Below are 13,659 nucleotides of genomic sequence, written 5' to 3'. Positions count from 1 at the left end.
GTTCAAAGTGAAAGGGGAAATGTTTAGGGGGGATATGCGTGGAAAGTTCTTTACGCAGAGGGTGGTGGGCACCTGGAACGCGTTGCCAGCGGAGGTGGTAGACGCGGGCACGATGGAGTCTTTTAAGATGTATCTAGACAGATACATGAATGGGCAGGAAGAAAAGAGATACAGAACCTTAGAAAATAGGCGACATGTTTAGAGAGAGGATCTGGATCGGCGCAGGCTTGGAAGGCCGAAGGGCCTGTTCCTGTGCTGTAATCATCTTTGTTCTTTGTTCTTTGTTCTTTGTTCATATAGGTACTTCAGAGGGACAGGGCCTTGTGCCCCCAATCTGGCGCAGCATTAACAGGAATAGTGACTAAGGGAGCCAGAAGTTACTACTTGTGTCTCCAAAGAGTTACGGATGAGGCAAAAGAAGAAAAAAATGATCTCTTATAAATTCAGCATGGGTCAATATCATCAGACTTTGGAAAAGAAACATAACAATAAAATGAATTTAAACAAACTGGATGTTGGAAACAAATGAAGAGATGGAGCCATAAACTCCATAAACTACTCCATAAACAGCTGTAAGAAATTATATGAAAGTGGGAAAGAGTTGATCCTCTGATTGGTCCAGCACATTAGTGCTTTAATGTCCCAGTTATTACAGATTAGCACCATGATGTTTTCTTTTTTTTACCTTCCTTCCTGCAGGGTTAAATTTAATCTAATGTCTGTAATTCAGATATTCCTATTGATCAATACTTCCGTGCTATTTATCTTTGTTCTGCTTTGTTTCCAATATCTTTGTAACAGGCCTCATATGTATTAATCTAGAATTGACTGTTATTCCTCTGGAATTGCAGACATTCAGGATTAATTGTGGACAACAGGCATTTCTGACACATGCATCTGGTATGAATGCACCACGATCTGAAGAACCACCTTTTGTTCAGAATTCAGTTTCTCAAAGCTTTACATTTTCTGATTCTTTTCTTCACCATCTCCTGTGTCAAGTGACTCAATGTCTTTTGTAGCAGAGCTGCCATTATCTCCCTCCACAGGGTAACTCCGGCATTTCTCCATCTGTCACAGCAACAGGTGTAGACAAGATGAAAGTTGATGAGTGTGACGACACATGCCCTACCTCTTTGGTGTCACTCTCATATCTCTTGTCCAGTATTGGAAATGCACTGTCGGGGAAAGTGTGACATCTGGGACAGTCCTAGTTTTCAAAGGTGAGCTGAAATAAAATAATTGAAGCGGTCAAAGGTGGAAATTCCTTAAGCATGATGTCATGCATGTGCAATATTCCAACTGCAACCACAAGAAAATGATAAAGATGGGAGCGGAGGGGGGTTCATCTCTAGAGATTGCTAATGCATCAACAGGGTTAGTGTTGCACCATGTCAAGGTCAACGCCTGTAATTGGGGTGTTTATACTCTTCTGCTGATCTCTGAGTGTGTGGAATGTATCTGGCAGTGCTATGAATGTGAATGAAAGGGTCAACAAAGATATCAGTTTCAATTAAAGTTCCCTTTACACTATCCCATCAAACACTTCCAGGTCAGGTCAGCACTGGTTAGATACAGAGTAATGGTTCTTGTAAACTGTCCTATCAAATACTCCTAGGAGAGGTACAGCACAGGTTAGCTACAGCACATAACTGACTCCATAAATTACCAGCCTACACTTCTAGGGCAGGTACAGCATGAATTAGATGTAGTGTAAAGTTCTCTAAATTGGTTCATTAAACACTGCCAATTCAGATACAGCTTGTGTCAAATACAGCATACAGCTCCTCTTACACTACCCAAGGAAGTACACCAGCTTCAGTACAGTATGGAATGAATACAGAATAAAAATCTCTCAACATGTCAAGCACTCCCAGGTGAGATATAGGCTAGCTCTAAGTATGAATTAACTTCTGTTGAACTTCTTGTATCAAATGAGGAGCCGAATAGCATCTGCCAAAGGAGTCTCAATAGCTGGTTAGACTTTCACCTCAGCAAAATCCAGGAATAATGGGATTCTCAGTAAAGTTCCACAGCTTTGCAATCATTGTTGAGGCTTCTTATTTCATCCGATCTTTGATGCTGCGGGTTTTGGTCTGAACAGTTCTGCTCTGTGAGTCCAGCAAATTTTCTCCAGTCCCTGTAAGTGTGGTGATGATTCAACATCCCTCTCCAGATACTTCTCACTCTACAAAACTTTTGCATTAAAAAAAATTGATTCTAGAATCTGTAATTGAAATACAATACAACTTTTTTGTGCTTGTGATTATATTTAATTTTAATATATGCGCAGTTAATAACATTTGGTTGAATTGCTTACTTTAAATTTAATTTATTTTTCCCCCTATTTATATGAACTAAGCTCACTCATAGGGTCAGCTCTCAAGACTAGCTCCTTCCACAGTAACTCCCACTGATGGTGTGTAAGCAGGGGCATAAATCTGTCTCAAGGTGAAATCAGAAAGAAGCCAGGAACTATGTCACAAAGCAGCCCAAAACCCTCCCCTTCAAGGTATTACATGGTCATGTGGCCAGGTTCTGCTCCTGGTGTCATCGTCATCAGTCCCTCAAAGCAAGGATGACTTCTGCCAGGGTTCATGATTTGTGTGTCCTCAGGGGATTCAACAGGCCAATCCTGGAACCATAGGTCTTTGCGCAGAGAGGACAAGTGTTGTCCTGAGGGAGGGGGTTTCTCGAGGCAGGGCCCTGCTCTCTCTCCTTCTGCTTTAGACACTTCTCCATAGCAGTGTTTATACTTTCAGTTTCCGACTGTGTTGTGGCTTGCTGCATGAGGCATCGCTACATAGCGGCAAGTTCCTCCCACTCACCGATATCAATTTTTCCCCTTTTCAATTAGGCTTTCAGAGTGTCCTTAAAACATTTTCTCTGTCCTCCTAGAGATCGGGTGCTATCCGTAAGATGTGAAAAGAGGAACTGCTTTGGAAGCTGAATATTTGGCATGCGGATGCAATGTCCAGACCAGTGGAGCTGATTTTGCATGAACATGGCTGCATGCTGGAGGAATAGACTTCAGTGAGGATGCTGGAGTTTGTTCACCTGTCTTCCCACTTGATTTTGAGTATCCTGTGGAGATACCACTGGTGAAAATTCTCCAGCAACCAGAGGTGCTGTTGATAGGTGACCTAAGTCTCACTTCCATATAGAAGAGTGGTGACAACAACAATGTTGTAGACTAAAGCCTTTGTCCTCTTATGGAGATCTCTGTTGTCAAAGACACGGTTATGCAATTTTTGGAAGGCTGCGCTGGCACAGCCAATTCTGTGCTGGATCTCCACTTCGATGGTGACCTTTTGAGAAAGGTAGCTGCCGAGATACGGTAAGTGTTTTATGATATCTAAAGTCTCCCCATCAACAACAATAGCTGAAGATGTAGATGTTTGTCCGGGGGTTGGCTGGTAGAGGATTTTGGTCTTGCTGATGTTGAGGGACAGGTCAACCCTTTTTTATGCAGAGTTGAAGAGGTTGAGGATGGTCAGAATGTTACTTGCAGTGTGGGCCACAACTGCACAGTTGTCGGCAAATTGTAAGTTGTAAATGTGCTGGAGAGTAACCTTAGTCTTGGCTCTCAGCCTGTTAAGGTTGAAAAGCTTCCCGTTAGGTTGAAACTCAATTGTGACCCCTTGTGGAGGTTGGTCACGAATGAGTTCCATGGCCAGGCTGAGGTAAATAGTGAAGAGAGTTGGTACTGTCATGCAGGCTGCCACCTACCAAGAATGAGGCACACATTATTTCGTCACATGAGCATTAAAAACTTTAAAATGTTGGTGGGAAGAAAAGAGGGCCTATCTCAAGGAATTGCCAGGCTCCTCGCCAGAAAGACTTTTTTGCATACTAGCAGACAGTGTTGGAACAAAGGACCCAGTCCCTGCTTCTCCAGTACACAGAAGACCTGGTTAGACCAGTTTAGTCACATGAATGACTGGCTGTTTGAATTTGAACTTGCCACAGATTGTTTGAAACTCAGAAAGCTGTTTGCTCCTGGACTGAGAACACCTCTCTCCTGTCTGCTCAACTCCTTCTCATGGAACTGAGGACTCATTGAAGTCACATGAACCCCAAAAAAGCAAAGTCTCCTACAGTGAAGAAGGTTTAAGAAGAATACCGGGCCCCAACAAAAAGCAAGACGACTTACAAAAGGACTACAGTGAGGTCGAAACACAGTAAACAAGAAACTCTTCTGATATAGCCTCAACCTCTCTACTTTATTTTTCTTCTGCTCTATTCTGTCCCTATTTGCATGTGTGTATCATGTGTGCATGCAAGCATGCGTACGTCGTATATCCGTGGGCATTAACTGAATTAGAGTTTAAGTTTTAAATATTTTCACTTTTCTTCTTTAAACCTAAGAAGGTTCGTTTGTGCTAATTTCTTTGCCTTATAATCGGAAAGCAGTGAACAAGGATTCGCCAAGGGGAAACTCCCTGGTAAGACCAGGTGAAGACTAAAAGAGATCCCTAGACACATTCCTCACCTGGTCGTAACAGAAATTTGGGGGCTCGCATGGGATTTTACCCACAGACAAACAAGAGAAATTGAAAGTGGGAAGACAAGTTGTTCCCAATAAAAAAGAGCAAGATTAATACAGGTTTTCTTGTGGTTGTGTGTGCTTGAATACTAACATGTCTGCAACTGAAGCAAGTAGCTCTCCAAGCCAGGGTGAAGTAACTTGGGATAAATTAACAGCACTGTCTATGGAGAAATTGAGAAAAATGACTGAGTAGTGTGGGATCACTACGTGGCAAGGCTAGGAAGTCTGAATTCCTAAGGCTTAGTGGCCAACCATTTTTCCCTTGAATCTGAAGAAGTAGACCTAGACAGGGTACTGCTAGCAAAGATATAATTGGAACAAAAGAAACTTGAATTAGAAGACAGGGAAAGAGAAAGAGAAAGGGAGAGACAGGAAAAAAGAGAGAGACATGAAAACAGAGAGGCAGGAGAGGGAGAAAGAGAGAGCCTTCCAAAAGGAACAGGAAGAGAAAGAAAGAGCCTTCCAGAAGGAAAGTGAAGAAACAGAAAGACAGGAGCGAGAGAGAGAAAGAATATTCCAGAAAGAATCCGAAGAGAGAGAGCTGAAGTGGCTTGAGTTAACTAGGGGATGACAGAGTAACTCCAGTAAAAGCATGGCCAATATGGAGGAGCATAATTCAGGCTGGATACAAAATTGCTAAAATTCACTCAATTAATTCCAAAATTCAATGAGGAAGATGTTGAAGAATTTTTTGTGTCTTTTGAGAAACTGGCAAGGCAGCTAAAATGGACAGCTGAGACCTTGTCCTTTTTAATACAAAGCAAACTAACCGGAAAAGCCCATGAGGTTTATTCCTTGTTGTCAGATGAGTGTTCATCAAATTATGAACTGACAAAAAATGCTATCCTCAGGGCATATGAATTAGTACCTGAAGCCTACCGCCGAAAGTTTAGAACCCTCAAAAAACAAGCTAATCAAACTTATCTGGATTTTGAAAGAAGTAAGCAGCTGGCTTTTGACCAGTGGCTGAGGGCTCTTAAAATACAGCTCAGCTATCAGACTAATCCTGTGAGAGGAATTTAAAAACTCCCACTCTCCATAAAGACACATGCAGAGGAGCAATTGGTTCAGGGAGCCAGGCAAGTGGCCATTCTGGCTGATGAGTTTGCTTTAATTTATAAGTCGGTTTCCCAGGGGAGAACCTTTCCTAAACACCCCCTCAAATCTGAAAAGGACAAAGAGTGGGAAGGTGATAGGAGCCCAATCAGTCCTGGAAGAGAAAGGAAAGCAGGAGACACAGGGGGCCCTCCTCCAGCCAAAAAGGAAGGTGCTGTGAGCAAGGGTGAGACCCGGAGACCTGTGTGCTTCCAGTGTAATAAGGCAGGGCATTTAAAACCTGACAACTGGAAACTAAAGGGAAAACTGGTAGGGTTAATCAGGGCACACCCGCTCAGTGAAGACGGGACCCTGATGGAAAACACAGAGCAGGTTATGGCTTTAACTGCAGTATGAGTGCAACCCAGGAAGCTTACTACCAGCAGTGCAGGAAAACGTAATAGTGTTTCTGAAGGTTATCAGGGTATTGTGTCTGAAGGGAAAGTAACCCCATACCCCTTGAGTGGGGCAAGCAGGGACACAGGGGTCACTAGATCCCTTTTACTGGGAAAAGGCCTGACCTTTCCCCCAGAGAGTGCAGTGAACACCAAAATGGTGGTGAATGGTATTGGAGGGCAGTGTATGCCTGTACCTGTACACCGGGTGCACCTGGAGTGCGACCTAGTTTCGCGACCGGTGGCCATAGGGATTGTCCCTAGTTTGCCTGTGGACTTGCTCCTAGGCAATGATCTGACGGGGTGAAGGTGGTAGCCGCTCCCCCCCACCCCCCCACCAGTAGTGAAAGAAAGACCGCAGGAAGTCAGAGAGACAGGGCAGTGGCAGGAGACGGCCCCCTGCAGTGTTCCTGAATGTGTAGTGGATCAAGCCATGATCAAACCTGCTCCACCAGAGGAGACTGCATTGGCACTGCAGGCAAATGACCATGAGGTCTGCCTGTCTGAGACTTTCTTTGGAAAGTTAGGAGACCCAGGGAATGAATTAAATGGATTTTCCCTAGCTGAGGCTCAGCAAGCCGACCCAGTATTGCGAGAGTTAGCACAGGCTGCCCAATCTGAAAGTGAAGCAGAGAGAGTCCCTGACTGCTACTAATTAAAGAATGAGGTACTGATGAGGAAATGGAGTTCTCCTCACAGACCTGAGGGCAAGGAATGGACTGTAGTTCACCAGTTAGTGGTACGACAAAGGTACGGGGGAGAAATATTAGGAAGGGCCCACACAACTACAGTGGCTGTACATGTCGATATATGAAAGACCAAAGCCTGCATAAGACAGCGGTTTCACTGGCCAAAGCTCCACAAAGATGTGGTGGAGTACTGCAGGAGTTGCCACATGTGCCAGTTTGAGGGGAAACCCCAATCTACAGTGCACCCCTAAGTCCTGTACCGGTGTTAGGAGGACCCGCCAGCAAAGGGCTGGCGAACTGTAAGGGACCCCCACCGAGAACAAAAGGGGACAGGCAGGTACACGGCTGGCAAAAGTTTAGAAAGAGAAGGGGAAAAAGTGGCCAAGAGGGCAGGTTAAAGGAAGTCCGAGAGGAATCTCGGTTGAAAACCTCTACTGTCTGGTCAGACAACCCAGAAAAACGTGAAAAATTAGACCCCACATCCTCCTATGTAAATGCAGACTCCAGAAGCACCCCACCAGAGTTGCTAACAGCATTTACAGGAACCTGCAGAGACGAAGAAGAGAGGGCACAGAAACTGTGAGAGTAATGCCTCACCTAGTTGAAGTGTCACAGGAGAGTGCAGTCAAGTCTGCACAAATACCTGCAGGTAGGAGTGTCCCAGAGAGCAAAGGGGAGATTAACAAAGAATCCTCCCCCACAGTCAGAGAAAAAGGGAAGTTAAAGCAGCACTGGCACCCAGAAAAAACAACTTTAATAGGGTTTAAGGTTGATGAATGAATGGAAATGAATGACAGAAATGCATGGTTTTTCTTCCTGTATCTTATATTTCTCTCAAACCTTGTAATGAAATACGCCATTATTTTTTCAAATCGCATTTCATTCCCCTGGGTGTGGAGGTGTCATGCAGGCCCCCACCCCACCCCAACTTTAAAATGTTGCTGGGAAGAAAAGAGGGCCTATCACAAGGAATTGCCAGGCTCCTCACCAGAAAGACATTTTTGCATACTAGCAGACAGTGTTGGAACAAAGGATCCAGTCCCTGCTTCTCCAGTACACAGAAGACCTGGTTCGACCAGTTCAGTCACATGACTAACTGGCTGTTTGAATTTGAACTTGCCACAGATTGTTTGAAACTCAGAAAACTGTTTGCTCCTGGACTGAGAACACCTCTCTCCTGTCTGCTTATCTTTTTCTCACAGAGCTGAAGATCCATTGAAGACACATGAACCCCAAGAGAGAAAAGTCTCCTACAATGAAGAAGGTTTAAGAAGAATACTGGGCCCCAATGAAAAGCAAGACTACTTACAAAAGGACTACAGTGAGCTTGAAGCACAGTAAACAAGAAACTTTTCTGATATTGCCTCAAACCTCTCTACTTTATTTTTCTTTTGCTCTCTTCTGTCCCTATTTGCATGTGTGTATCGCGTGTGCATGCCAGGGTGGGTGTATCGTATATCCGTAGGCGTTAACTGTTAAGAGTTTATGTTTAATTTTTAATAAACTTCACTTTTCTTCTTTAAACCTAAGAAGGCCTGTTTGTGCTCATTTCTTTGCCTTATAACTGGAAAGCGGTGAACAAGGATTCATCAAGGGGGAGCTCAAAACACAGTGTATTTAAAAATTAAACCCTGTTACAATAAGACCAGGTGAAGACTAAAAAGGAACCCCTAGACACCTTTCTCACCTGGTCATAACAGTACACTCACATAGCCTTGCCTGACGCCCGTTAGGATACGAAAGGACCCAATGTCCAATCCATTGCCAAGGACGGTTGCTGTCATACCATCATGCAAGAGTTGCAGGATAGTAACATATTTTGCTGGACATCCAAGTCTCTGGAGAACTTTCCAAAGAGTTTTGCAGTGGATGGAATCAAAGGCCTTTGACAGATCAATAAAGGCCACATAGCACTCTCTGCATTGTTCCAGGCACTTTTCTTGGATTTGTGGAGTAAAAAAGATCATATCTGTGGTTCCCCTGGATGGCCAGAAACCACTTTGGGTATGCGGAAGTACGTCTTCGCTGATGGGTAGGAGGTGGTTCAGGAGGATTCGTGTGAGAATCTTCCCCACTGTGGACAGAAGGGATATGCCTCAATAGTTCCCACAAATAGATTTATCACCCATCTTAAAAAGTGTAACAATGACGGCATTGCCGAAGTCGGGAGGTAGTACCTCTTCTTCGCAGATTTTTGTAAAAAGGTCTGAGAGTTTGAGCAAGAGTTCATGACCACCAGCTTTATAGAGCTCTGCAAAAATGTTGTCCGGACCACAAGCCTTGTGGTTCTCCATCTGTAGGATAGCATTTTGTATCTCTGCAAGTGTTGGCAGCATCCCCAAATATGATCTTTCAGGCTGTTGAGGGATTATTTTGATGGTTTTGTCTGACACCTGATTGAGAAGGTTCTGGTAGTGCTCCTTAGAACGGTCTCGGATAGCATCATCATCTTTGAGAAGAGTACTGCCGTCTTCAGCTCCTAGCAGGGAGGGGCCATTTGTTTTTGGTCCATAGATGGCCACACCAAACATATGTGGAGAAAAGTCACTCACACAGTCAGCTACCAGGACTGGCTCCTCCCACAGTAACTCCCATGATCGTGTGTAACCAGGAAAATAAACCTGTCTCCAGGTGGCATCACAAAGCTGTTCAAGCCCTCTCACCCATGGTATTCCATGGTCACATGGCTCTGTTCCTGACGTGCAGTCTCACTGACCATGAACGTAGATTGTACAATCAGTCCTGTCTCTGACCTCACTTCCATGTACTGAGACATTAGGCAGGGGGCACAGACTCCATCCCATAAAAATTCTACCTCCCATCCTCCAAATGTGAGGTTCTACTATTCAGTGCCCCCATGTCTACCTTCTGATTTATGCACAGGAAAGCCTCCCCTCTCTTTAAACCAGGGCAGTGTGTCTCCCTCCCGCTTTGGCAGTGAATGGCAATTTGAGAGAATCGTTTGCTAGGATGTTACAAGCTCCTTTTTGCTTTGAAACACTCTATTCCCTGTATCAGGAAGGTGAATTAGAGGCGATAAGTGGAGGGATATTCAGGAGTATCAACTGGTAGGATGATCAGAGCATAATTGAAGGAAGCACCATGGGAAATAATGGGTAAAGTTACCTTTACACTGTCCCATCAAACACTCCAAGGTCAGGTTTAGAAACAATATAATGCTCTCTGTAATATGTTCATCAAACACAGCGAACTCAGATACCGTAAGTGTTCAATGCAGCATACAGCTCCTTTGATGCTACTCAATGAAGTACACCAGCTCAGGCACAATGGGATAAATGCAAAATAAAAATGTCTCTACATATAAGTTTCAAACACAACCTGGAAATGCTCCCCCTAAGCTCAAAACTCAAAAGCACCCATCCATGCACAAGTCAGCCCCTTTAAGTTATGGCGCATGCATAGCTGTGCAAAACAAATTTAAAGGGCCTGCGCACTTAAATCGCTGTGCACTGAAAAAATAATTTCAAGGTACATTGCAGCCTGGTGAGCTCCCTGACTCTGACCCTTTCCTTCTATATGGACTTTTAGAAAGAGTAGGCTTTTTGTTGACGACCCTAATATTTCTAATAACTTCATTCAACACTTCTCAATAGTAAAGGCACCTGCACATATTAAAACTATAAGCAGGTTCAATAAGGTCATATTCAGGACAAGATTAGAACCTATGAACAAACTCTCCTAGTAATCTGCAAGGGCAGACATGGTACGATCTAGGCACCAAGTAGTCAGATAGCCAATTAAATGCAAGCAAATAATAGGGAGGGTTTCAAACAAGATGAGATACTAAGGTACAAACTGTGAAAATAACCATGGACAAAGACTAGATAATGTCTTGCAGACTCATTAAATAGAATTGCATCATTTACAAGATGAGTTAATGTGATAATGAGTTAGCATGTGATGTATTCCATAAAAATAACCAGAACATTTTGACATTATCGTCATGTTAGCAATATCTTACTAAGACAATCATAGGAACATATGAACATAGGAGCAGGAGTAAGCCATTCAGCCCGTCGAGAATGCTCCGCCATTCAAACAGATCATGGCTGATCTTCGACCTCAACACCACCTTCCTGCGTTATCCCCATATCACTTGATGTCATTAGTATCAGATATCTATCGATTTCTGATTTGAACATGCTCAATGATTGAGCTTCCACAGCCCTCTGAGGTAGAGAATTCCACAAATTCATCACCCTCTGAGTGAAGAAATTCCTCTTCATCTCAGTCTTAAATGGCCTGCCCCTTATTCTGAGACTCTATCTCCTGGTTCTGCCAGACCTGCTGAGTATTTCCAGCATTTCTTGTTTTTATTTCAGATTTCCAGCATCTGCAGTAATTTGCTTTTATCTCCTGGTTCTAGACTCACCAGCCAGAGGAAACGTCCTACCTACATCCACCTCATCACGCCCTGTAAGAATTTTGTAAGTTTTAATGAGATCACCTCTCATTCATCGAAGCTCGAGAGAATACAGGCCGTTTCCTCAATCTCTCCTCATAAGACAATCCCGTATCCTATGGATTAGTCTGGTGAACCACCTTTGCACTCCTTCTATGGCAAGTATATCCTTCCTTAGAGGAGGAGAACAAAACTGTGCACAATACTTTAGATGCAGTCTCACCAAGGCTGTATACAATTGCAGCAAGACTTCTTTACTCCTGTACTCAAAAATAGAACACACAGAGAGCTACTGTTCGGCTCACTAAAAAAACTCTTTCCCCATAGACCTGCAGTTTTTTCCTTTTCAAGTATATCTTTGATTTCCTTTTCAAAGTTATTATTCAATCGGCTTCCACCACTCTGCTTTCGGGTAGTGCATTCCAGATCATAACAACATGCTGAGTAAAATAAACTTGCCTCATCTACCGGAACACTGCAGCAAGCAAGGACAGAAATGTAAGCGAGAGAGGAGGGTGGTGAATTAAAACGTAAAGCAACCAGAAGCTCAGGATCATGCTTGCAGACTGAGTGGAGGTGGCGCAAAGCAGTCACCCAATCTGGGTTTGGTCTCCCCATTGTAAAGGAGACTGCATTGTGAGCAGCGAATACAGTATACTAAATTGAAAGAAGTACAAGTAAATTGTTGCTTCACCTGGAAGGAGTGTTTGGGGCCTTGGATGGTGAGGAGAGAGGAGGTAAAAGGGCAGCTGTTACACCTCCTGTGATTGCATGGGAAGCTGCCATGGGAAGGGGATGAGGTGTCGGGGGTGATGGAGGAGTGGACCAGTGTGTAGCAGAGGGAATGGTCCCTTCAGAATGCTGACAGGGGAGGGGAGGGGAAGATGTGTTTGGTGGCGGCATCATGCTGGAGGTGGTGGAAACGGCGGAGGATAATCCTTTGGATGTGGAGGCTGGTGGGGTGGAAAGTGAGACCAAGGGGAACCCTGTCGCAGTTCTGGGAGGGTGGGAAAGGGGTGAGAGCAGAAGTGCATGAAATGGGTCAGACACAGTGGGGGGGAATCCATGGTTGAGGAAAAAGGAAGACATATCAGAAGCGCTGTTGTGGAACGTTACATAATCAGAACAGATGCAACAGAGACAGAGAAACTGGGAGAATGGAATGGAGCCCTTACAGGAGGCAGGGTATGATAAATTGTAGTCGAGGTAGTTGTAAGAGTCAGTGGGCTTATAATGAATATTAGTAGATAGCCTATTCCCAGAAATGGAGACAGAGAAGTCAAGAAAGGGAAGGGAAGTGTTGGAGATGGACCATGTGAAGGTGAGAGAAAGGTGGAAATTGGAAGCAAAGTTGATGAAGTGTTCCAGTTCGGGGCGAGAGCAGGAAACGGCACTGATACAGTTATCAATGTGCCATAGAAAGCGTTGGGGCAGGGTCCTGAGTAGGACTGGAACAAGAAATGTTCGATATACCCCACAAAAAGAGGCATAACTAGGACCCATGCGGGCACCCATAGCAATACCTTTTATTTGGAGGAAGTGAGTGGAGTTGAAGGAGAAGTTGTTCAATGTCAGAACAAGTTCAGCCAAGCGGAGGAGGGTGGTGGTGGATGGGGACTGGTTGGGCCTCTGTTCAAGGAAGAAGCAGAGAGCCCTCAAACCGTCCTGGTGGGGGCTGGAAGTGTAGAGTGATTGGATGTCCATAGTGAAGAGGAGGTAGTTAGGGCCAGGAAACTGGAAATTTTTGAAATAACAAAGGGTGTCAGAAGAGTCACAGAAGTAGGTGGGAAGAGGCTGTGCAAGGGGAGAAAAAATAGACTCAAGCTAGGAATGAATAAGTTCAGTGGGCAGGAACAGGCTACCAGGACAGTCCTATCTGTGGATTTTGAGACGTCAGTGATAGTTCTGGAGACTGTGCCTTGATGTTCGGTGGTGGGGTCATGGTCTAGGGGGAGGTAGGAAGAAGTGTCTGAGAGTTGGCGCTCAGCCTCTGCAAGGTAGAGTTTGGTATGCCAGACAACAACAGCACCACTCTTGTCAATAGGTTTGATCACAATTTTGGGGTTAGACATGAGAAAATGGAGTGCAGCAAATTCAGAGGGTGACAGGTTAGAGTGACCAGGGGTAGCAGAGAAATTAAGACAGCTGATATCATGCCGACAGTTCTCAAAAGATCAAGAATGGGTAACAGACCAGAGGGAGGGGTCCAGGTGGCGGGAGAATACTGGAGGGGGGGTGAATGGGTCCGCTGCTCCTCACCAAAGAAGTGAGCCCAGAGGTGAAGGCGATGGAAGAAGAGCTCAACATCATGCCGAGCACGAAATTCATTGCGGTGGCAGCATAAGGGGATAAAGCAGAGTCTTTTGCTAGGTTGAGATCATTCAGCGTCAGACAGGGGAAGGTCAGAGGGTATTGTGAATACACAGCAGGGGGTGAGATTAGGACAAGGCATGGGGTCAGAGGGAAATGAAGGGATAGAAAGATCTGGAGGGATGTTGGTACCCATGA

This window comes from Heterodontus francisci, chromosome 6 (assembly GCF_036365525.1).
Source record: "Heterodontus francisci isolate sHetFra1 chromosome 6, sHetFra1.hap1, whole genome shotgun sequence".
NCBI lineage: Eukaryota > Metazoa > Chordata > Chondrichthyes > Heterodontiformes > Heterodontidae > Heterodontus > Heterodontus francisci.
Note: the sequence above shows the minus strand (reverse complement) of the source record.